Genomic DNA, 24,532 nt, shown 5'->3' with positions numbered 1-24,532 from the left:
GTTAGCAATAAGGCCGCCTGTTGCCTAATAACTTATGTAACCTACTTACTTTTTTATTGTATAATTGTTTATATTATGGTAACAAAGTATAAATATATAAATAAAATACATAAATATGAACATACAAAAAGTACACAAATTTTTTTATATAAAATCCAATTCCAACAACATAAAAACATTAAACTGGCTTTGAAAATATATCCAAATTCTATCCATCCAAGTTATGAATTTTACTATATTTCAGAAGAATTATTCCAATCTTATTTAGAAGTTTTAGTATTTTCGTGTTATAACATTATATTGATATATAAAATATTTTCTAGGTATTATTGATGAATTGAAGAACCCGAACATCGATGACTTAAAGAGCTCTCGATAAATCATTAGAACCTCATCTCATTAACGATTTAAGGAGTACTCAACTCAACAGCTTAGCGTGACCGTCCTACACTTGAATTTTCCCTAAATCATAGAATTTCGGTTAATCAACTTCGATTCCCTTCGAATACTCTGAAATTTTTCGTTTAAGCATATACTTAGCGTAATGAATCAAATGCTACCCAAAATTTGGTATTATATTAACTAGATTATTTAAATCATATAAAGAAAAATCCAATACAAAACATTTAAATAAAGCCATCTACCAATATGCTATGTTGAATGTTTTTTATGTACAGAAAATCAGGGAAAATGTCAGAAATGAAAATAATGCTTGTGGAAGAGTATTGCCGATCTAAGCTGTGATGGGCTGATAATGACAGAAAATATGTGGCTACCAATATTGAAACCACTACACTGTTCTGAGTGTGGAAAAAAATGTTACTATAAATATAATGATACGAAATTAAAAAGATTAACTAAAATTCGAATAACTGAAAAACTACCGCCATTGCAAATGTTTTGATCACTCAACGAACTTGTCAACCAGTTTCTATAGATCTTCCCTCTTAAGAGGGATTGTTACCACAGGGGGCCTCGTTTTCTTGAAGTCTCATTAGACCACCCCAGAGAAAGCGACACTTGTGTCACTTGTATCAAATCTTGATTTGACACTTAAGAGTGAGAATTGGAGAAAATACTTATGAACACAAAATACATGTGAAAGTGTGCTAAGAAAAGTCAAAAGTCTAATCACTTATTTCAATTTCAAAATTACAGTTGAAAAAAAATGACCAGTTGTCCCTTCAAAAAGTTATTTTTATATAGAGAAGAATTAATAAAACATATATAGGCGAGCATCGGTCTATATAAATATTACTGTTGCAGGTTCTACTACTATAAGCTTCTGAGACAGTTTTTCTGTCTTTGATAACTACATAAAACTGATAATAATTTTTACCCTTTTTGTTTTCTTTTTCTATATTTAATAGTTATTTTCTTATTCATTTCCTTTTTGTTTAAATTGCTTAGTTTTTGGTCCATTAGTTCTGTCTAAGTAACTATATGTTACAAGTTTTTTAGAACATCTTGCGCTGACCTTACCAAAAATGTTTTAACCGTTGTTACCTGGAAGAGATCGCTCAAAAGGGATACGTCAGTTGCCCTCCTTTTCATTTAACTATTTTAGTTGTACTGTATTTCTATATATTTAAAACGAAGTGTAAATAAATAAATGAATAATAATATCCACCTAATAAAAGAGAATCAGAATATTCATTTAAATCTTAAGCGATTTGTAATTTATCGTAACTGTATTAAAACCTCACTTTATTTTTTATTTTATTATAACCTTCAATTATTTTACACTTTTTTTATTTTAATAATTCCATGAGTGAGATAAGGACAAAGCTGCAATAGGTTTTATATTGTACATTAATAAACAGAAGTTTAAATCTTTAATTTTTGAACAAATTTTCAGTAAATAGCCTTAAGGGGGTGTTTATCATAAAAACATGTCCATGGCTTACTCACAACTAAGTTCTATATGTAAATGAAGCCAGCCCTAAATAAACAGAGCCCTGGGCATAGACTAGTGATCTCGATTCAAATCCCGTGTGACACGACTCGGCTTAGCTAGGCTAAATAGTATAGATTACACTGAAACACCATCAACGAAGAAACTTAGAGAAAATCTTTGCACCCCACCCGACAGATCGTTAGGGCTGAACAAAACTTACTAATAAGATATTTTAATTTTTAACAAATAGCAATTATAATTCCAGACATCTAAACTCAATTTATTATAATATAAAGTTTTTAAAAGAAAATCTAATAAAATTCATTACAAGGCATGCCAACGGGTGTCCTTATTGCTTTCGAGCGATTTCTTTCAATCCTAGCAGGAAAAAATAATAATAAAAGGAAATATTAAGGGTAAAGTGCAAGAAATGCATAACCAAATCAACATAAATAAAATTACATGTAACACTGAAAAATTATACAATTACCAAAATTAATCTGAAATAATACAAAAAATATTAACTTATAAAGATAACTAATAATAATAACTTACATTAATACGTAAAAACTAAAAGCTGATTTCACGGAATAGTCCAACGCAATACAAAAGAAATATATAAATCACAAAAATCACGAACAGCATATGTAATGATTTGATTTGATTATTTATACATTGTTATTGATTGTTTAAGAATTGCTAACCTCACTGAAGTGTCAAAAACCAAAGTATTGACATACTTTTTTTTTTAAATTCTGCGCTGTATTAGCGAATACCAAATGTTATCTGTTAGTTTTGTTCTGTAGTTAAACTTGGTAAGGGATGATGACGACGAAACGATTGTGCATTCAGTTCAACCATGATTGGTCAACAGTTCCAATACGCGACTCGCAACATGATTTACTTAAATCATACATTGGCCAAATGTTTATTATAAAACTACAAATAAATGCGATTTTTATACCAAAAAATCTTATATTTTATACATTTTCTATGTAACTAAGTTTTGAGTGACTAATCACAATCAACCCCCAAAAAACGATTCGTATTTTGTTTAATTAATTTCAATTAGTGGCAGCCCTAGAAGCTTGACAATAGTATCGCAAATAATATTTGTTCCGGATTTGTTTGGCACGCTTGTCGGATTCAATTATTCATGGAATAGTTTATAATAATACATCACACTTCCACTTTTTTCTCGTTTCCACAATTTCTTGCTGCATTTCACATTAATATTAAGATTTGTCATTTTATTTTCCTTAGCTATTTTCTTGATATGCTTATTTATTAGTTTGAATATTAAGCTTAACACATTATTGGAAGTGACAAATATTTCGCCATTTTTTCATTTATGCATATTGTTATATTAATATAATCTTTCAATAAACATTTACACCATATGAAATAAGCGAATAGTGAAATAATTACATAACATATGGTGACTTTAAACCACGAAGATTATATTATATTATTAAGAAGTTTTTAAAAACCTTAAAAGCTTTATTAACTGTTAGAATCTAGTCCCTCACTGAAATGCGTTGATTCTTTGACTGGCTAAGGACTTGAAAAGGAAAGTTAAATTAATGCCAAACTAGTTTTCACTCCTGGAACTTAATATAGATATCTGTATTTAGGGTCAAATACTGAACACAGCCATAATTTACAACTGCTGTCAGGTCTACACTCTATATGTATGTTAACATGACACCTATACAAACAGAGCTTCATATATCTGTTTTAACATTTCATTATTAGTCCTTTTCTTAGCTCAACGAATAAATATCGCAATACAGCGAAGAAATGCCAGCATTAAAGGTACCACAGGGACCAAACTTTTAAAATATGTTTAAGTGTAATAGGCTATATATAAATTTACATTTGTAACCCTAAGGAATATATAATATACCTGCTTATAAACAATCATGGAGCTGATCTGGCCATAAGTGGGTATAGAGCCGTTGGTCAGTTCCAGACACTTTAAAAGCTTGGTATGAGCGTTATGTTCGTATATCGTACTATCAATAGATACAACAACACTTCGACTGTCAAAGACCAGAAAAAATTGGGGCAACCGCGTGCTGTTAGAACTACAAAGGCCGGAATTCGTCGAAACCCCATTAGGAAGCAACAAATCTTATCGTGAGAAATGAAGATTCCTGCCAGATGAACACCACAGAAATATTCTCTTAATGGCGATGAAAAAAAAATCACGTTTGAAGAACACTACAATGAGCAAAATAATAAAGTGTATGCTCACTGTTCTAAAGAAGCTGTAATCGTAAAGGTACAAAGTGGTCATCATCCTGCGTCAGTGATGCTTCGGTGGGGTTATCTATCAGTCACAAAACTACATTTTTGTGAAAAGTATGTCAAAACTTCAGCCAAAGTGTATCAAGACGCAGTCTTGGATCATGTGATACTTCTCAGCGATACACTTTTGACTTTCCAGCAGGTTTCTGCACCTGGTCACAACACGAACTACCCAAACCTGGCTTGAAACCACCGTTCCGGACTTTATAAGAGCTGAAGACTGGCCCTCATCTAGCCCAGACCTCAAGACGGTAAAATTGAATCTGTTCAAAAATCTTTGAAGCAAGCACTGGCGAAATTTCGCTTGGAAAAAGTGTGTAAATCCATAGATTCGTGGACAAACAGATAAAAGGCTTGCATAAAAGCCAAAGGTGGCAATTTCAAATAGAATATTGTTTTTTTTTTTGCTGAGACTTGTGAATAAGACTGAGAATAAAAATGTAGGTATAACTTTTAATAATATAACATTACTTCATTAAAAAAAATGTATTTACATTTGTAACAGAACTAATGGCTAGATTATATGGAGGTATATGATTTATGTCCACATGTTAACAAGAATTAACGTTCTTAAAGGTGTCATGCATCAAGTTTTTAGCTAAACATAGGTCGAAAATAGAGAACAAGAAGGTTTAAGGTCTAGAAATCTAAATAAGGTTTAAAAAAGCCAAATCTTTACAAATGTTGAATGTACAGTTTAGATTTGATATATAGGTACATTTGTTTTTTCATTATCTTAATATCCTAACTTACTTCAGTATCAATGATCGGAATCCCTTCACGGGTAAAGCTCTCCTCCAGCTTTCGTTTCAGCTTTCGATGTTATATATATCAAATCAAAATATCTTTATTCATATAGGTAAACATGTACACTTATGAACGTCAAGAAAAACAAATTAAATTAACTGTAAATTTACATTTACAACCAGTTCGCAAGTCAAGGGCGTAGAGCGGGTAAGAAGAACTGGCAAGAAACTTTCCGCCACTCTTTTCAATCGCCAAGTTTTTAATACAAATTGTTTGAACTGGAGCAAATCAATCCCAAGGATTAGGATCATTTAGGTATTCGTCACATTTATAAAAGGCTTTATTAATTAATTTGCTTTTAACAAGGGCTTTGAATTTATTAAGTGACAGTTCTCTAATTTCGCTTGGGAGTTTGTTGTAAAAACGAATACAATTTCCATATAAGGAGTGGTTTATCTTCTGGAGCCTGATTGGTCGCACACTCAAATTAGTTCTATTACGCGTATTATACTGGTGAAAGTCACCATTTGTTTTAAAATCGTTTAAGTTTTTTTGTACATACAACAAGGCTTCAAGAATATATTGACCGGATAATGTCGTAATATTTATGACGCCCCCTATATATATATATATATGACGCTAGAGCATCATATATATATATAGGGAGGTAAATAGACGGTAATTTTTAATATTCACTCCGTCGTTTCCTCGCATCTACAATATTTATATTTCAAATATAAAATGCAGAATCAGCGCTCTGATATATGATTGTCAAAACGAAAAAATAGTCCCGCAGCTCCCTAATTCGACAGTTCCGCACGTATAGTCAATTCCAATACATCATTATTATAGATATTCCTCATTCAAGCCGTGTGCGGGGAAAATTGACATTGTTGACAATCTTTTTGTTTGTTTCTCCCTGATGTTGCTTTATTTATCTTCGAAACGTATTTAGTTGGGTTTTGGGAGACAATTTGATCCTTGATTTCAACAAAGTTATTTCGATAATAATTCGGGAATGTTACGTGTGGGAACTGGAAAATTCGATGATTTTAACTGGATAGATATTTTGTGCTCGCTTTTGTACATTTGTAATACATTGAATTTTATTTATCTACAATTATTTCTGTGTAAAATTTTATATAAGTCATATATTCATTACACCATTATAACAAAAAAGTTTTTATATAAATAAAATGTTTATTGGATGAAAAGTGTTGGGTCAAGGTAACGTTAAAAATGAAATAGTTAAAATACATTTTTATCATATCGTTAGAATGGAAATGCAGTTAACGTATGCTTCTCACTTCTCAGAGTTCATTATAACTATCGCAATAATTACTTTGCCGTGAATCTGCGTATTTTGTCCGTCAGATCTAATGTATTACAATTGCAAATGTAAGTTGTTTTTGAAAATAATTAAAAATAATATATAATGATTAAAACTGCTGTATTACGATAGCTTGAACCGTAAATATATTATATTTTTTGTGTTAAAAATAAAAATATATGATAAAAATCTGGCAGTTTTGTATCGTATCGTAGATTTATGCCGGTATGTGTCATACCGGATTCTTCACAATTTCCTTCACCATGTGTTAATAGCACAAAGCCTCACGAAAGAGTCCACGATGAACCAGCTAATAGTACGTCTGAATATCATACAAGTAAAATAAAGGCCGTCATTCGAAGGACCACTCAAACATCATCATCTGATTTCAATAAAATTACAATTTTAAACTGGAGTGCGCCAGATCGCCGCCGCGTAAATATTTATCTATTTCCAAACAAAGGGTGCGTATTACAGTCTTATATAGAAGCGTAATGAAGGCCTTAAAACCTCGTTGTTATCAGGAGTGATAAAGATGTTTTAGTCAACTTGTTATCATATATTACTAACAAAACATTTCCATTCCAACGACTCAAACTGTAAACAATTTAACAATAATAAAGAGTTGTTTAGTTAAATAGTAGTCTATTTTTAAGGCTATGAAGTATGACATATACATATTTTTGTTATGGGCAAATGAGCAAGCGGATTAAGTGCTTACCGCCGCTCATGGACACCTGCAATACCAGCAACCACCTGAAATACCTGGAATGGCTGCTTCTTCCATAACATTACATACAGTTACAACAAAAGCAATAGATGAAATGGAAATCCTTTTGGTTATTTGTAGTTGCTTTAAAGGCGCTATTGTATCTTCGAAGGAATAAGAGAATAAACAATGAAACCTAAGTAAAACTTTAAATAACAAAGAAAGATTTTAAACCAACAACAAAGATTTGAACTGAAATAGTTTTCAAATGAATCCGACTTTGGCAACTGACTTAAGTCAATTGTAAGAATGGGAATGCATGTATGGAAGGGCTACTAGGCTTTTGGCCCAACTGGCTTGATGAGTTCGCCAACTTATCATTTTCAGGCTTCTATAGAGGGACGGATACGCGCGAGGCGAGTATACCCTTTTGAATGTCTAAAAACACCACTGGCTGGAATGGATATGTTGGAGAATCTCATAGGAAAGCCAGAGTTAGAAGAAAGATAAGTTACTATAATTATTGATACAAATTCACTTCACATTTGTGATGTCAGGAATATTAATTACTGTTCGGTGTAACAGAGGCCTCTCGACTACAGAATTAACATTTATTAGGCAAGAGAAGAGCTACGTTAATATTAGTTCATTCTATATTTCCATTCAAACCTACAATTGAATTTCAATTGTTAGTATTCATGCTGGTTTATTATAAAAGGATTTCTATCTTTATTAAGGGTTTTTGTAACAAATGCTTTAAGTTATTCAAAGTCAAAGTCGAAATAATTTTATTCATACAGGTACACTTATTAACATCAGAAAAGAAGTTAAATTAATTTTAAATTAACATTTACTACCAGTTCACAAGTAAATGGCTTAGAGTATTGATGTTAACAATATATAACATTTGTGCTAATACCTGTTTTTTTTGATTTATTTAATAAATATCGTTATATAATTATAGTTCCTAGCTTGCTACTAAAATCATAAAATTATACTAAATATAGAATTTAATATTATAGAATCCATAAAGATATGTTCTTATAAGACATTACTTTTCATATTGTCCATTAAATAATGTTTATTAGTTTACAATAAAATACGAGCGATAAGGACAAAATATATGAATGCAAAAGAGTGAAGCAATATATAATTGAAAGTCTAAATAAAACTTAAAACGCTTCGTTGAACTATTGATCTATTTGCAATAATATAAAGTTTCAGTTCTTCAAAACAAAGCAAATCGCAACGGTTAAAGAGAGATAGCCAGAATTCTTCGACAGTCGAATTAAAGTTAGCAAAAATGTTTCGTAGTCCCACTTCTATCAAACATTTGTGGACCGGTGCCTGCATACTCGCCATTTGTTTTAGACTTTCAAAAGTATTCTACTTTAGTTTCAACTTTTGTAAAGACATTTCATGCGACTTACTTGGAATAAATTCCGCCAGTCAATGTTTGAATTTAAAAAGGCAAATATATAATATTTCACATTTCGATGTATGCTTGTAAAACCGTGAAAAATAATGACTAGCAAAATACCAATTTATAAGAACATATGTACCTATAATATTTATAAAAACATATATAGTTTACCTAAGTCAAAATCTAGCAAGAAAAACTTTCCAAGTCAGTCCAAGGAAGTCCGGTTTTTTCGGCTCTTAAGTAAAAAATGATCTTGTGTTAGATGGATGCTAATAATTTTTATTTCACAATGCCACTTCGCACATGAACTGCTTACTCCTTACCGCCTTTCATATAGGTCACTTGTATTGTAGCTTTTCCTTGTCATTTCGTACCTACAGTGATAGTAGTAAGGTATACTGGACGATAAAAGCAAATCCTTTAGAATCCTTTTATTTTAAGCAACTCTTTTGTTAACGTTTAATATCATTGAATCTACAACATTTTATATAAGGAACAATTGAAGTGGAAGCCATTCAAATAGTAAGTTAGACAAAAGCGTAGCGGAATCAAAAGTAGTTCGGAAGTTCACCGGGAGCCACCTTCGGCCCGGAACTGTTCAAACTTTCCCACTTTCACGTTCCCTTTATCCGACTATCTTAAATTATTATTTTCCCTTTGTTGATACGATTGAATGGCGTTGACGAAATTTCGCAACTTGTATCAATTTTCTTTCTTTCACGAAATCATTGATATACTTACAACTTTCATAGGTTTTTGTTAAAAAAATTGGTCATAATCTTGAACAGCTGCGTTTTGTCTTTACAGAGTTATAATTATATGGGACTTTAAATATAAATATGGCGGAACGACATTAAATCAATCACAGTCAGAAACGGTTGATATTTTATAAATACCATTTTAATAAGTAATATTACAATATCAATCTACCTAAACGTTCATACTATAAATTTAATTCGAGATCACACATTGGCGGAGCGTTTATTAAAAGCCAAAGATAACATCTGAGCGCAGCATCAATATTAATTTTGCTCTCAGCTCCGCTCAAGTGTTCAATTGTAGGTACTCTCGTTGCCTTATTGTTTCATGAGGAGTAATTAATGAAAAACCGCCGCGGCATCTTGTAGTATTTAGTGCTGTACCGTTTTCGAGTAAAACTTCTTTCAATAGAATTCGACTGTCTGTAAAAGCTACTTTTGTTGAATTTTATATACGCTTACAAGAAAAAAATCTGTTGATAATCTTTTGGTTTTCAACAAGTTCTGCTTAATATTTAAATAAATTTGTTAAATGAAACTTAATATCCTGTATAGATCTATCAACGTTTCAGATGCTTAGCAGTTGTGGTCAGCAAGGCTGCGTTATGTGTAAAACTGATGTAGAAACTCTCAGAAATTATATATATACGGAGCAGGCGTAAGTGTTTGTATAATTTGTAGTTTTCTGTTCAAGAGTTAGACACAGTATCAGTTCAGTAAAAATATTCCCTTAATAACCCTTTCAGTATCAATTTTAGCAGCAATATTATCAAGGTTTTCCATATGTCAAAATGAATATGATTACGATACTTAAATAGCAATGATTTTTAGCATCTATCGAGCCAGTCTGCTAGTGAGTTTGAGCGTTAATTATCATAGTCTGGCGCACACACGAGAGCCTCCACATTGAAAGCGCTACCAATGTTGCTGTTCGTGGCTGTGTTTTATGTTCTAACTCATTCGCTGATTGCTAGTTTCCTATTGACTCTTCTGATAAAAGATGTATAGATAAAAAATATTGCAGAAAAAGTGAATGTAATTCAAACGTACGTTGATAATATTTGCACTTAATTTCCACAATAAATTGATAAAAATGTAACACCAAAAGAAGGTTTCATTAATTTTGAATGGCATAGATATACATTTGTTATTAATATTTGTGTTATTCTGTTTCCTTACGACGAGAGCGATAATATTATTATAAATGCCAGAAAATACTTTTTACATACAATAATAATATGCTCGTTTATATCTACACTTTACAAAAGTAGAATATACAGCTGTGCTTAGTTGTGTATCCTAACTTCCTTCAGTACCATTCGAAATTCTTTCATGGGTAAGGGCTTTTTAGAAATGACTTCCAAATATCCATGGATTTGTTTCTCCATTCCCTTCCCGCTAAGGCTTCTATATCATCTATCCACCCAGTTTAGGAGAACTGTGTTTTCCTTCTTCTCTTTGGTCCTTTCCATATAGCTGAAGACAACTTTAAAAATAAAGTACATATGGTGCTAGTTAGTTGTTATCTTTAAAGTTTGTACATAATATGTAGTGCTAGTGCTAGGTGCTAGTTAACAATTTTGTAAAAGAAGTTGTTAATCCCCGTATCCGTAAAAGCATATAAAACTTTTAAAGTTAACGTAGCAATATGAAAAACATGAGCATTTTCAATAAACTCGAAAGCCTTAATATAACAGTACTTACATTCGATACAGTCGCAGCCGATATCTGTTACGTGGAAAATGGCAAACTTTTCCTTGGCGAGATTTACTTTTGCAGTTCATTTCAATATTCGCTGTTTTAAAAGAATACTTTCTTGAAAACCATCCCTTGATGGGATAAATGAATGCTACTTGTAATGTAAGCACGAAGTTTTCAAAATCATTTATTTTACACTTAATGATACTCTGCTAGTTTTGGGTAAGCGAGTCATTAGCACATCAATAAGGGTTTTGCCGCCTAAGGACAGGCTTGGTTCAGTTTAGGTATCCACCCTAGTGAGCTTAAATCTATTTTTAGGCGCAGAATCATCACCTTTGACCTGCACCTAATAAAGAGAGCTGCCCAGGACCGATCGGGCTGGTTTTCTACCCTCTGCCCCACTACGCCGACACGAAAACAATAATAAAATTGAATTTCAAGAATGTGTTGTTGTTTTGACAGTTTGATCTTCCTTGTATTTTTAGTTGGAATTTGGATAATACAAGAATATCATTTCTATTCAAAATAATATAAAATTGGTATTAGGTAAAGGCTTTATGCTGTTAGTAGCTAGGAACATTTCTGTGTTTGTATCCTATAATTTTAGTCATAAACTATACGTTAAAAGTTTAGTTTTTACTGACAGATTTGTTTACTTAATATGTAATATAATATATATTTGAGTACAATAACATATATGAGTACAGTATACCTAATATAAAAGCTCTTTCTCCGGTCAATGTAGTAAGCTCGCTAATTTTCCGGCTCATTTCACAGTCTTATGGACGGCGCCGCAATAGATTCTACATAGATTGTCCGAGATGGGCCTTTTCCACATTTTTCTAACATATTTTGTTGAAGCTATTTGGTTCCGTGGATGTTTTACAGCTTATTCATAATAAGTACTTCTACGAACGATCGAAAAAAATGCCATTTTAATGTAATGATTTTAAGGCAAAAACTTAAAATATCACCTGTGTAGGAAAAAGTTTTATGGGACTGAAGACAAACGAGCAGGAATGTCACCTGCAGCACCGGGAGGCTTGCAAAGATTTTCCGGCCTTTAAGGTAGTGCTAGGCCCTTGTTCTCAGGCCCCAAAGTCGTAATTGTTCGAAATTCCTGGACTGGTATCTGGTTCCATGAAGCGCTAGTGCGCAGTAAGTAGAACGCCAAACGTCAAGGTTTTTGGGGCTTCTGCAACCAGTACTGGACCAGCTCGACTAACCACATTGTAAGTATTAATCGACCAGGACACAGATAATACAATTTGACACTGGTGTATATAATATTATCTACGATTAATATTTTAGTACTTCGCGAATTCCATTCCTTCATAACGCAATAGATTAATGAGAAATACTTAACATAATTAATATTTGTTTATATTTACATAATTTCAAGTTAAATCAAAACTACATCAATACAGAATCAAATTTATATTCGCTATGAAAAATAACATAATAATGTTCAAGTATTTCTATACGGATCTTCAATACCGAAAAGTGAAATAATAAAAAAATAAAAGTCATATGAATAACGCGCACTGGAAGGGGCCCCCTCCAGCGAGGCGTGGGGAATAAATCCTGTCGGGATCATCTCGACTTATTGTATGTGTCGCACTGAAGGATATTGTCTTACTATTGATAATATTACTCTAGATTTCAATTGAACTTTTTCATTGGAAATACATTAAATGTTTAAGTATCAACTTCCATCCATGGATGGATATTATGACAGATACACATAGGAACCTTAAATCTAAATAAAAGTGAATAAAAAGTAAAAAGATATCTAGAAATAACTGTTTTTAACAATGAAGAAATCTTTTTTATTATATACATGTAATGAAACAATTATGTTTCTAAAATTAGATTCATTTAACTATTCATTATCTCTTATGTGATAACTGATGTTTCATTTAATCTGTTTGTTATTCTGTGCAACAGACGCTAGTTTGGGCCTGTCAGTTTAAATTTTAATTAACATATTTTTTTGTAAGAACCTTTTGAATTATAAAATAAATAGAATCAAATTGTTTTCAAGTAAAATAAAAAATGTTATTTCATAAAATACATACTTCAGCAACACATTTAAGTTTGATTCACCATAAATATTTCAAAATGGAATTAATTACTAATAATATTAACTGTACATAGTGTATAACTGATCAGTACTAGTAATTCATAAATGGTTCAAATACTTCAATGAAATAAATCTTCAGAATAAGACCTAATTATGATAGATTATCATTACAATTAGGCAGAGCTGTTTAAAGCGATTTATAATCCAACACGCAAACATCAGTTCGCAATAAATTTATCTTCATAATTATTTCTCTTACCATTACATTCGCTACAATTTATGATTATTATGAATTTTAGGAAAAGTCGCATAAGTCTACTGGATATTATATGGCTAATGGCAGCTAAGATATTTTCTATATTAAGGACAGGAAATTATTTCCTAAACCAATTCCACTTAGGGTCCATGAAGAAAATAAGGCGATTACCAAAGAAAGTATTCTAATTTTAAATTTGCGGCAATGAATATTATAAAAATAAGAACCATTTCGAAGTAACGAACAAACTTACTTCTAACGTACAACTTCTCGTGATTATTGTATTTAATATCTTCTAAATAATATCAAGTTAACTTACTACAATTTCAAGTAACGAAGGTAATTCAGCAAGTATTAATTTACCTGCAAAGGTTGAAGCGTAAATGTATTGTAAAGCACTATCTTGACTGCTTCTAACTCAATTAAAATAAACATTTAAATTCAAATAATATTGGTTAGGTTATTGCTTATATCAAATCAAAACATATGTTTCATACTTCCGATAAAAAACTTAAATTAACAAATAATATCTTTTTTCATGCCCCATTTTGTCACATGATTTATTAATGCAACCTCAAAACTTAAGCAGAATATAACTACTAGTTGATTGATAACGGCCTAGTGCTGAAGGGAAACATCGAGAGGAACCCCGCTTGCCTTAGACCCAAACAGTCGACGGCTTGTGTCAGGAAGAGGAGATCGTTGCCTAACATTGGCAAATGATCAAACAGGTACAGAAATCTGAGACCCAACCTATAAAGTTTGTAGCTTTAATTTTTAATAGTTTCATGAAAATTTGTAATTACATAAATGATACCGCCCGTTTAAGATTCCAAACTTGAACAAATTGTAACAAAGTTATCTACAACTTGAATGTGCCTTGATGATAACTTCAATTGGCAATATAATATTATTAGACTCTTTCACGGACCGATGTCAAAACGGACAGACGGGACAGTAGCCCGATATTAATAATAACGCAGCTGCTATCTATTAGATATAATAATAATATCTTTGAATGAATTATAATCAAGATTGTGATATATTTCAGATTTAGAGAAGAACGAAAAAATAAGAAAGGTATTATATGAAAAGAATTATGTTTAAATACTAGGCTGTGGTCGAGTGCTTTGTTGCCCTTGTGCTATAGAGGCTGTTCGCTTTTCCAGAATATATTTTCATTTTCATGAAAACCTTCATCAGCACTCAAATAGGTGCTGTTGTCTTCGAGGTTTGCTCATTTTGTTTGTGTAGATTAAATGACTTTAGTTTAACCCCATACCTTTATAGTTTTAAAACCTTATATCTTTGTATGTAAGCATATCTGTCTATTTATTATTTTTGTCACACATTACTAGAATCCAAAACAAAAATAAACCCCATTTAAGGTCCCTTTGAGAAAAACGTCACGTTTCGTCAACGACGAAATTAAGAATATTCTCTGAATTTGATTACGTAAAAAAAATAGTTTCGTTATATAATTGCTGCCCAAGGTGAAGAATTGAAATCAATTCACGTCTTTAGGACGAGATATAAATCCAATTTTCATGATCTGTACCCTCAGAGAGCAGTTCCCATTCACGTCACACGTGCAGAGGAATTTCAATCTCCCTTATACCCCCATTTAATCAATTACAAATAAAAAATCGCACGTCAACGTGAGCGGCATACCAATGGCAGATCATTAAATCACTTCGCGCCACAAAACCTATTTAAAAAATCTATTTTTTATTCGAACCCCGCCCAACCTTGAGCACAACTTGATTGTAGGGTCTCCATATTTGGGTTGCAAAAAATTATTTCCTTGATACATAATTTAATTTTAATCAATCATTAAGAAGTTTTGATTTAGTCACCTTCTCAGTTCATATTGATTCTGCAAGAACTAGTCACACACTTAAAAATTAATTATTTTATCATACAATTCCTGGCATTACCATTACCACCTTAGTCGTAAATAAAAATCTTAATTCATGAATCAAGAAATGCTACAGAAAGTATATGCAGACAATGCACACAGAAGTTTTTAAATGCTAAGATAAATCCTATCCTTCACCTATTTATATTAATACCTCCTATATTCTTTATATTAATACCAAAACTACAAAATGTCGTTTAATTTAACTGATGGGTAAAATGCAAGCATTATTTGACACAAGCACTATAACTATAAATTGCCTTTAAGTACATTTGAACGTAACAAACCTCCAAAATCAAAACGCACTTTAGTTTTGTTTAAGTTATATTTGCCTTTAAAAATTTAATAGTCTTATAAATACTGGAAGCTCGTAAAATAAATTGCATTTAGTGCACACTTGGGTGAACTTTATTCCTGAGATGTGAAAAATAAAACGTGTGTTATGTTATTGCTGAATTTACATAAATATTATGAGATAAACATCATACCGTATTTTGTTTCAATATATTTTCTTTAAGTTTTGAAATTCAGCTGTTATGGTTACCGTTCACATTATGTCGTGAAAAATCCTTATTGTCTTTTGAGTAGGTAATTGAACATATATTTTAATAAAATAAAAGTGATTAATTAATTAAATAATTAATGTATTAGTACTTCGTTGCAGAAACATAAAACAATTAACAGAATTGAATAAAAAGAGGGACAACTGAATTTATTGACTGTGACTAAAAATAACATAAGACACATTGCCAACAGTTTAGCTTTTTAAGTTGAAGCAAAAGTAAAATCCTCCAACTATTTCCTTAAGTATATAACATAAATTTAAAAAAAAACCAAAGATCAGTAGCAATACAACGTTTTTAGGTCTGGGTCTGGGGTCTGGTTTCTGTATCTGTTTCATAATCATTTGTCAATCTCATAGGCAAGTGGCTAGAGACTGACTTCCTGCATCTGACGGCTAGGACTTTTTTGAGTCATATGTATGCCAATATACCTTTATCGAATGTTGAATACGCACATACAAAAGTCAATTGGTGCACAGCCGAGAATTGACCTACGACCTCGGGGATGAGAGTCGCACGTTGACAAATTTACATATGCACACAGTCAAACATTACCGTGTGTAATGTTAACAAACATAGAATAAATAAATATTTTTATGATCATTAAATAGAATTGATTGTCACCCTACGACCGAGTGCTAGCTAAGCGACCGTTCTTTAATTTATTTCCAAAAGAATGTTAATTCAGCGAGTCGAGATACGCGCGAATTTTTACCATTTTATGTAAATACGGACATTTATACCCAACGCCACTTGCCGCCAGGTATTCTGATAACAGGCTTGCGCAATTTTAAAGGAAATTATTTAATTGCTTGATTTGGATACGTTTACATACTGTATGTAATATTTAATTATTGTCAAAATATTTATGTTAGCTTTTTGTAATTTGGTCTTATTCTGTTAGTTAGTATTCTGGTAGTATAATAATAATAATTTGTTATAATTTAAAATGGTGAAAAATGGGAGTAAAAACGGTCGCGGTTACATTTAATTAAAAAAGGTAAAAATTTAACTGTACAATTTTAAAGTGAAGTAGAAAATAGCGACAATGTTTTATTCCTCATTTCTTCGCTTTTGTTAAAAAGAAAATAAAAATGTATTAATGTTAAAAGCTTTGTCAAATAATCTAACCTACTCTAATTGAAACTAGGAGAAGATGCGGTACAAATTGCGTTAATTATTCAAACTACGCTCAATGAATGTAACCGAGACGCAATACAACTTCCGCTTTCCACTTCCTAAGAGCTTTTTAGTTCAGCAAGTACGAGTTTCAAGTTCGTGTAAGTAATGGTGAAAAATAGATTAATGCATAATACTTATTTGAATGTATAATTGCGAAGCCTAAATTTCTGCTGGTATTAAGAGTGATTGATCTAAACGTTAGAACCTGGTGACGAAGATTTTTTTCATACATCACTAAAACAAAACTAAATAACCATGTAAAACGTATACTTTTCACTCCTTACTGACTTGACTGTATGATTATGTAAGTGTTTGTTTTTAATTTAATAAAGTAAAACTATTTTGTTAAACAGTATGATACATCATATAAAAAAGCTAAGATACATAACTGACAACTTTAGTTAGTTTTTAAAGAAAATTATATTTTAAAAGTAAAACTCGAATCAATCCAATTTCAAATACAAACAGCAATTATAAAATTAGCCCGCGCTGCAGATTGAAGTTTCTCAATTTGCAAGCGAACTCGGTCTATCCGCCGATAAAATTTCTTTGTTATAAAATCTTAAAAGGCCATTAGTTATATTGGAAACGTTTTAATTTGAGAATTTTCGGAGCGAATCGTGTTGCCCCGGGACTATCTGCCTTTAGCAAACTTCAGCCGGCCAAATGTAATTGGTTCTGAAAACCCACACTTATATTTCATAAAGGAATATATATATTTGAGATCGCAGAACGTTCCTATAAATAATATTTGTAATGGAAAAAAATTATGTAATAATTGTTATAGTGCATTGAGCAACATTTTTACTTTAGTTATCTGATGATATTTTGATTGGAGAAATAGTGGATTTTTTATCCAGAAAAAGAAAATTCTCTATTAGAAAAATATATGAAATAATTTACACAGCCGTGGTTAGAACACACTGCACTCGGGTTTGAGTTTGAGCGCACTCTTAACCATAAGACTAACACTCTACCATAACTATGTTAAAAAAGATTCTTCAATCATATCGATAAAAATATTTTGACACTGACTGCGAAATTAAAAAGATGGTTTTAGAATTAATTATCAAGGCGTAAGGATAGGCGTGTCTTTAATTTAATTAATCACTGAATCTCTTTATAAACGAAGTCGCAAAATCTCTCAAGACACGAATAATCTTACATCGTAATTTTAAAAATAATATCGTAACTTTTTTTTTGTAATACTTGTATTGTTTTTAACTCTTTAGTTTATAAATAATTTAATAAGAATATACCATATTGCATGAACAGCCTTAATTCGTATTACACATAGATAACCCACAAAGCAAACATAAATATATTTTTAGACTTTGACACTTATCATACTAAATACTAACCATTACTGTATTATAAATTTTACAATCCTTAATCATGCAATGTTTCATATTCAGTACATTTAAATAACTTAATTCCACCGCTTCAGTCTAATGAATATTTCAAGCATAGTCGGGTATCTTCACACATGTTAACATTCCTGGGAATTCATTAGCATCAATAATTCATACACGTACTGAACGCGATTAAGTCCCACGATGTGAAATGTGCAAGTGTTTTGATTTTAAGTTTGGCCTGAGACACCAATTTAGTCTAATGAAATTCATTTAATATATATAAACGTTTGATACTATCAATCAAGGTCCAATGGTGTAGGCACCGAAGCTTAACAAAACCTTTTGAATTGATTAAAGCTCTAATTGGGCTTATAAGTGAATAAAAAGATGTTCATATACGAGTTTTATTTATGACTAATTCATACGTCGATATGGTTTAAAAAAATCAAGTTACGCCGACAAGGCGCTGTTTTCTTTCGTATTCTGTGTACAGGAACAGGAGAGTCTCAAGCTATGAACATTTTTACGTAGCAGCATCTTAAGAATATATAATGATAATTAATCATAAAAATAACAGGTTCAAGAGAATTTTTCAACAATTTTCCGCTTGACTCCTCTACAAATACCACATTCGTGAAAAACTAATAATAAAAAATACGCTAACACGAAAATAAAATATTACCCAAATCGTACAGATGCGGAACTTTTTAATTTACGTTGCTATTTTTTCCACTTTTATTCTACTATCTTACAAAGTGGGCCGGAACAGGAAAATTAATGCAACAATACCCCGTCCGACTGTTTGCGCTCGCAACTCAAAATAACAGCAAAACGATTCCATGCAATTAAAAGTTATAACATTAATTTCGATTAATGCATTTAATTTATATATTATTTTTATTTTATTCGTAACTGTTAAATACCAGCACAGATCACAATAGATTTTAACGAAAACACATTATCAACTTTACAACTCACTCACTTTTAGTTTTGAGAAGGCCTTATTTATTCAAAGCTCGTAAAGAATCTGGTTATATGCAACCTTTGTGACTTTAAATAAATAAGTGACTCAACAACCTTTTTAGGTCTTCGCATCAGATTTCTGAATCTGTTTAACGATCATCTGTCATTCTAATGAACACATATTGCGTCTAAGGCGAGTGGGTTTTCTTCACAGTTGGAGTGAATGTTAATTGTGCATATAGGAAGTAAGTCCATTTATGCCCAGCCGGGGATCGAACCTACGACCCATTATTCTTTACATAACTTTTTATATATTTAGTTCTTCCCCTGCAAGATTTATATAAGAAACAATTGAAACTCACTCAATCACTCGTTCATCCAGGGGAAATTCTTAAATGTTTGAGAATATTTAAATCGTCGGAGACCTATTGCGTCTGGATTGGATGTCGAAAATTGCCTATTACGGAACTCGTAGAGCACGATATTACGGCTTCATCCGATTTATATATTTATATATAGATTTATTTATAGTACTTTGCTTTAGACAATCCAGACTTATACACCTACCTCTACGTTATGACCGAAATTTATTCATATCTTATAAAGATGAATTGTTAATGTTTTATCTCAATTATAAAAAAATATCACAGAATAACATTTCGAAGTACAAGAGTTTTTTGAATTCATTTTTAATTAAATATTTGCGACATTCGAATTGAAAAATGTCTAATGACTTAAAAAACTACCCTCAACAACAATATCTCATTTTAGTATGAAAACCTTAACCCCTAAAAATTTTCAAGCCAAAATTATCTTCGCTTAAGTGTACGCTTACCCTCGTGGAGGCGTTTAATTTCGAGAGGGCCATATAAAACCGCCTCAGACATACATTGCACGTTAATGCAAAGATTGTTTTATCGCACTCATTATAAGGGAATGTACTAGTGGCTATTAATTCTCCAGCTTTGCATGCTCTTGTTTAAATTGTTAATTTTGTAGGATAAACCTATGGTAACTAAATTTTACTGTTACAACAATCGTAATTTCTTAGTTGCATATACGGTATTTACGATATTCTTAATCTACAGTAATTATAATAAAAAATTATGAAATAGAAAATTCAATCAAATTTAAAAAGTTTGGTCCCAATTGCAGTGTATGCTGGCAGCATTACCTCAAGGAAAACACCAGCTCTGAGGTCACCGGTTCTATCTTCCGGCGCTGTTTAATTACTGTCTGTGCACTTGAACCTCGCGGCCCCAGAGTCTAGGGCCTCCAGAGGCCCGGCCTCTACTCTAAAATCAAAGTTGTAAATTCACCAAATGACATATTGTCTCAAAATTGGAATGCGCGATTTTGATGTCTATAAATAGGTAGGAAGGTATGTAATATAAGCCAAAAAGTAATTGTTACTGTACTTAGTCCATGTATGTTTTAAAAACTATTTTAAAAGAAGTAGTATAAAAACGGCCGATTGGCAGCAGCCTAGATCATCGTGGTGGCGGCATTTTGAGTCGCTGCGCGCCAGTGGAGTAATAGAAAAATGTGGTTATCAGAAAAAAAACTTTAAAGTTATTATTTATTTAATTTACCATTTACTAAGGTTTGAGCTCCGTGATTGTATCTATCTTAACTTTACGACTTTAATAAAACACATATACGGCCATCGTTATGTGAAATATATTTTTTACTAAAATATCGTTTGAATACAAACCGATGCCTGCAGTTTTTAGGTTATTTCCCCTTCAATAGATATTAATATATATCGCTAAAAGTGTGAAGTCAAATGAAATCCCGAAACTAAAGTGAATGCCAAACAAAGCTAGATATTCCCAAGAGGCCACATATACAATTTGTCAAAGCGCAATATCCAAGCGACAAATTTCATTTTCTTGGTAATAGTAGCAAAATATAAAATAATTCCAAGTCCGGGCCAATCGCGGCCTCTAGTTGTCGCGTAATAAAAAGCCTGAGATAAAAACCGGGAGAAAATTGTTATCATAAGACGTTGAAGGTGAATGGATGTTGTTATGCAACACTTTTATGCTAATTTTTTTACTAACATGTATTATGAGTAAAATTGTATTAACCATTGTACACTGAGTTTATTGGTTTTTAAGTATCATAATATTTGCTTCACTGCGGTATTGTTCGCTATTTATTTAGTTATGGTTTCATTTCATACCTTCCTAGAAGTTATAAATTATTTGTCATGTGCATTTCAAGTGGAATGTGATTACATTTTTATAGCGTATACAATTATAAAGAACTTAACCGTTCTTATTATTATTATGACATGATAATTTATAAGACATTTGCATGCCTATTTTTATATGACTGATTGTGTGTTTTTTAATAACTAATCAATCTGAATGTACCAATTTCTTGTAAACAAACTATTTATTCTTATAAAATTATTTTATGCTATGTATAACTTTACGTTCTTCATTGCTTTTACACAGTAATAAATCATCGTCCTAGTTATTTATAAATAAACTAAACTAAATATAAATGTATCTACGTAAAACTTTTGTGAATGCTTCATACCTGTATAAAGCCATTCTTCGACTAAGTTGTGTTCTTTGCCTGATAAAATGCAAATTCACAAAGATTCGCCCAAGTTTTCTTATTACTTGCGCTAATAAACGCTACCGAGAGCGCGCGATTGTTTTAGAATATGTTTGTTTGTTGTGGTTGTATAAAAGTAGATCATTTTGAAAATAATACAACCATATGAAGGTTCTTATATTTTATCTTTACCATATTATAAGTTTAAGATACATCTATATAATCGAAAAATGTAAATTAAAAAAAAACTTAGATGTTAGATTAAAATTGGAGGTATATTATAATTATGTTCGTTTTTTTGTAACAGGAGGCAAACGGGCAGTAGGCTCACCTGATGTTAAGTGATTTCGCCGCCTATGCACTTGCAGGTGCGTTGCCGGCATTTTGTATATGTACGTTCATATGTTGAAGGTCCCTATTTCGAATTGGGTCGGGAATACTAATCGGTAATTATTTTGCACCAAATATAGAAGCATTACGTTACTACGAAACCGCGTAGCATTTTAAATTCAGCAATAATTATGAGCAATAGATATTGCAATAAAAATCAATTCTTGTAATGAATGACGGCTCGTGACCTATATGATAATGAATGGTGGAATATCGTTAATTTTCCTGAAGCTCCATGCTCATTAAGCGCTAAATATATACGTTAAGCGACCCAGTTACTGCGCAGATTGCCGCTTCACGATGTCTTCTTTTGAAAATACGTTTAATATTTACAAAATGTGTTTTGAATTAAATCAAATTATTTATAATAACTATGTTAATGTTATTAACCATTTCCTATAAATTTGTACTGTTAAAATTAAAAAAAAACACAAAAATAATGTTGTAATAAATTAACCAAAATTGTTTATTTAACGGTCTTATTTACATTTATCGAATAATAATAATCCTACACGACATGACAACTCTTTCTGGGACTTGGCCACCAATTTTTCATTTTACTTTAATTCTCTTTTAAAGCAAGTGATGTACCTGACACACGGTATATCTCATTTTTCAGTAAGGGAAACATTGAAGGAAGTTCTTGCCCAACCAGAGCTTGAACCCATGATGTAACGGTTAAGAATATCATGCTTAACCGCCAGGCTAACGATTTTCTATTGATATGCTTTACACGTAATTTTCACCGTACGAACTATTTTTCAAGTGAACTAATTTTGACAAGACATCATTCAGAACTCGCATTTTAGAAGTCACTCAAAGATACAATCATAAGATTGAAGCACAAACACACAAAGTACGCTTACGAGTGCTCATGGTAATGTGCTAGGCATAAAGTAGACTTAAAACACTTACCCCGGGACGGGGCCGGGGGCAAAGTGCCGCAAACTGGAATTAACTCGTTTTATGAGGCTGTAAAAATTTTTACGAGGCACAATTTGCACTCTGTGGTATCTACTGCACAGAGATTAGTGTTTCACTCTTAAGTGTCGAAGGCTGTTCTTTAGTAGAGGAATAATAAGTGAATTTTTTATGAACTTACAATGTATAAGTATAATAAGGACATTTACTTTTTAGGTTATATGCATGTGATTGTAAATGAAAAAAAATATTACTTTCAATTTATATTCGACAATTTGTCGTAATGGTTTGAATCCTAATACCAGAGCAAGTATTGCTACGAATTGGGCGGTTAACCTGCGCCGCGCAATGCAGATGTGTTACTGCATAATATCCTCAATTAATTTATTATTACTTTATCCCAATACACTATTACGCAGATTGTCCGTACGTAGAACAATTCGTGTGCAATAATGCACTTTCGGTCAACCAAGTTCACTAAAATAATACATACAGTCTTTTGAAATAGACGTTAGGCACTCTGCCCTAAAACAAGGATAGTCGACGTATATAGTTACTCCAACTTAATGAAATGATTATAGACTATATCTATACGTATTTATAAGTCACTTAGCCAATTAGGTTGCGCGATGGAGTCATGGTATAGCTTTTCATGTTATACTCAAAAAAATTACTTACATTATGCGTTTAATGGCTGTATATTATGTTGTGTGTATAATACTCGTGATATTCGGTTCATAAATCATGAATACACTTCATATGTATTTGTACCTGAAAGCCAAAGACTTCTTTATACTAATCACTTTAGCCTTTCCAAAGTTCGTCGAAACCAACGATAAATTCCAACGTAATACGCGTATAATAAAATTTAACTAAAATAACGTAAATACAAATTGTGATAATTGAATTATCACATCTATTAAAACCACCTGGCGCTTGGCTACGAAATATTATAAACCGACAAAATTGTATTTTCACACAAAATTCAGACTTTAAATATTGGCTATAAATCGTATTGATTGTCAAAATGTACTTTATGTGGTTAGGTTAAGGTTTAAATTCATTTACTGTTAAGATGAATTTCAGTGCACCTTACCGGAGGCAAACATTGAAGATCTTTAAGATCGCAATGCGGTTGATTCGCTACGTTATGCTTTTGAACCTTATTTTCAAGAAGGTATTGTTGTTCGTCCTTTTAAACTTGCAAACTACGCGTTTAGTGAAAGAGTTTTAATCTGTCACGAATATTAGTAGCCAGTGGCACCGATTTTGTTAATAAACTTTAAATAATTTTAACCTCAATTTGAGCAATCACAATGGGCGAAGTGAGTTCTGAAGATATGACAGTGGATATTTATAAGAGGACTGCAACCGAACAGTAAAATAAATATCTAAATACATTAATATTATTAGTATAACCAAGGAGGCTGTAGGCTTGCCATTCCTTTCCACTGAACC

The sequence above is a fragment of the Pieris brassicae genome, chromosome 7 (assembly GCF_905147105.1).
Source record: "Pieris brassicae chromosome 7, ilPieBrab1.1, whole genome shotgun sequence".
NCBI lineage: Eukaryota > Metazoa > Arthropoda > Insecta > Lepidoptera > Pieridae > Pieris > Pieris brassicae.
The sequence above is the reverse complement of the archived record's forward strand: the minus strand, read 5'-3'. Positions refer to the sequence as shown.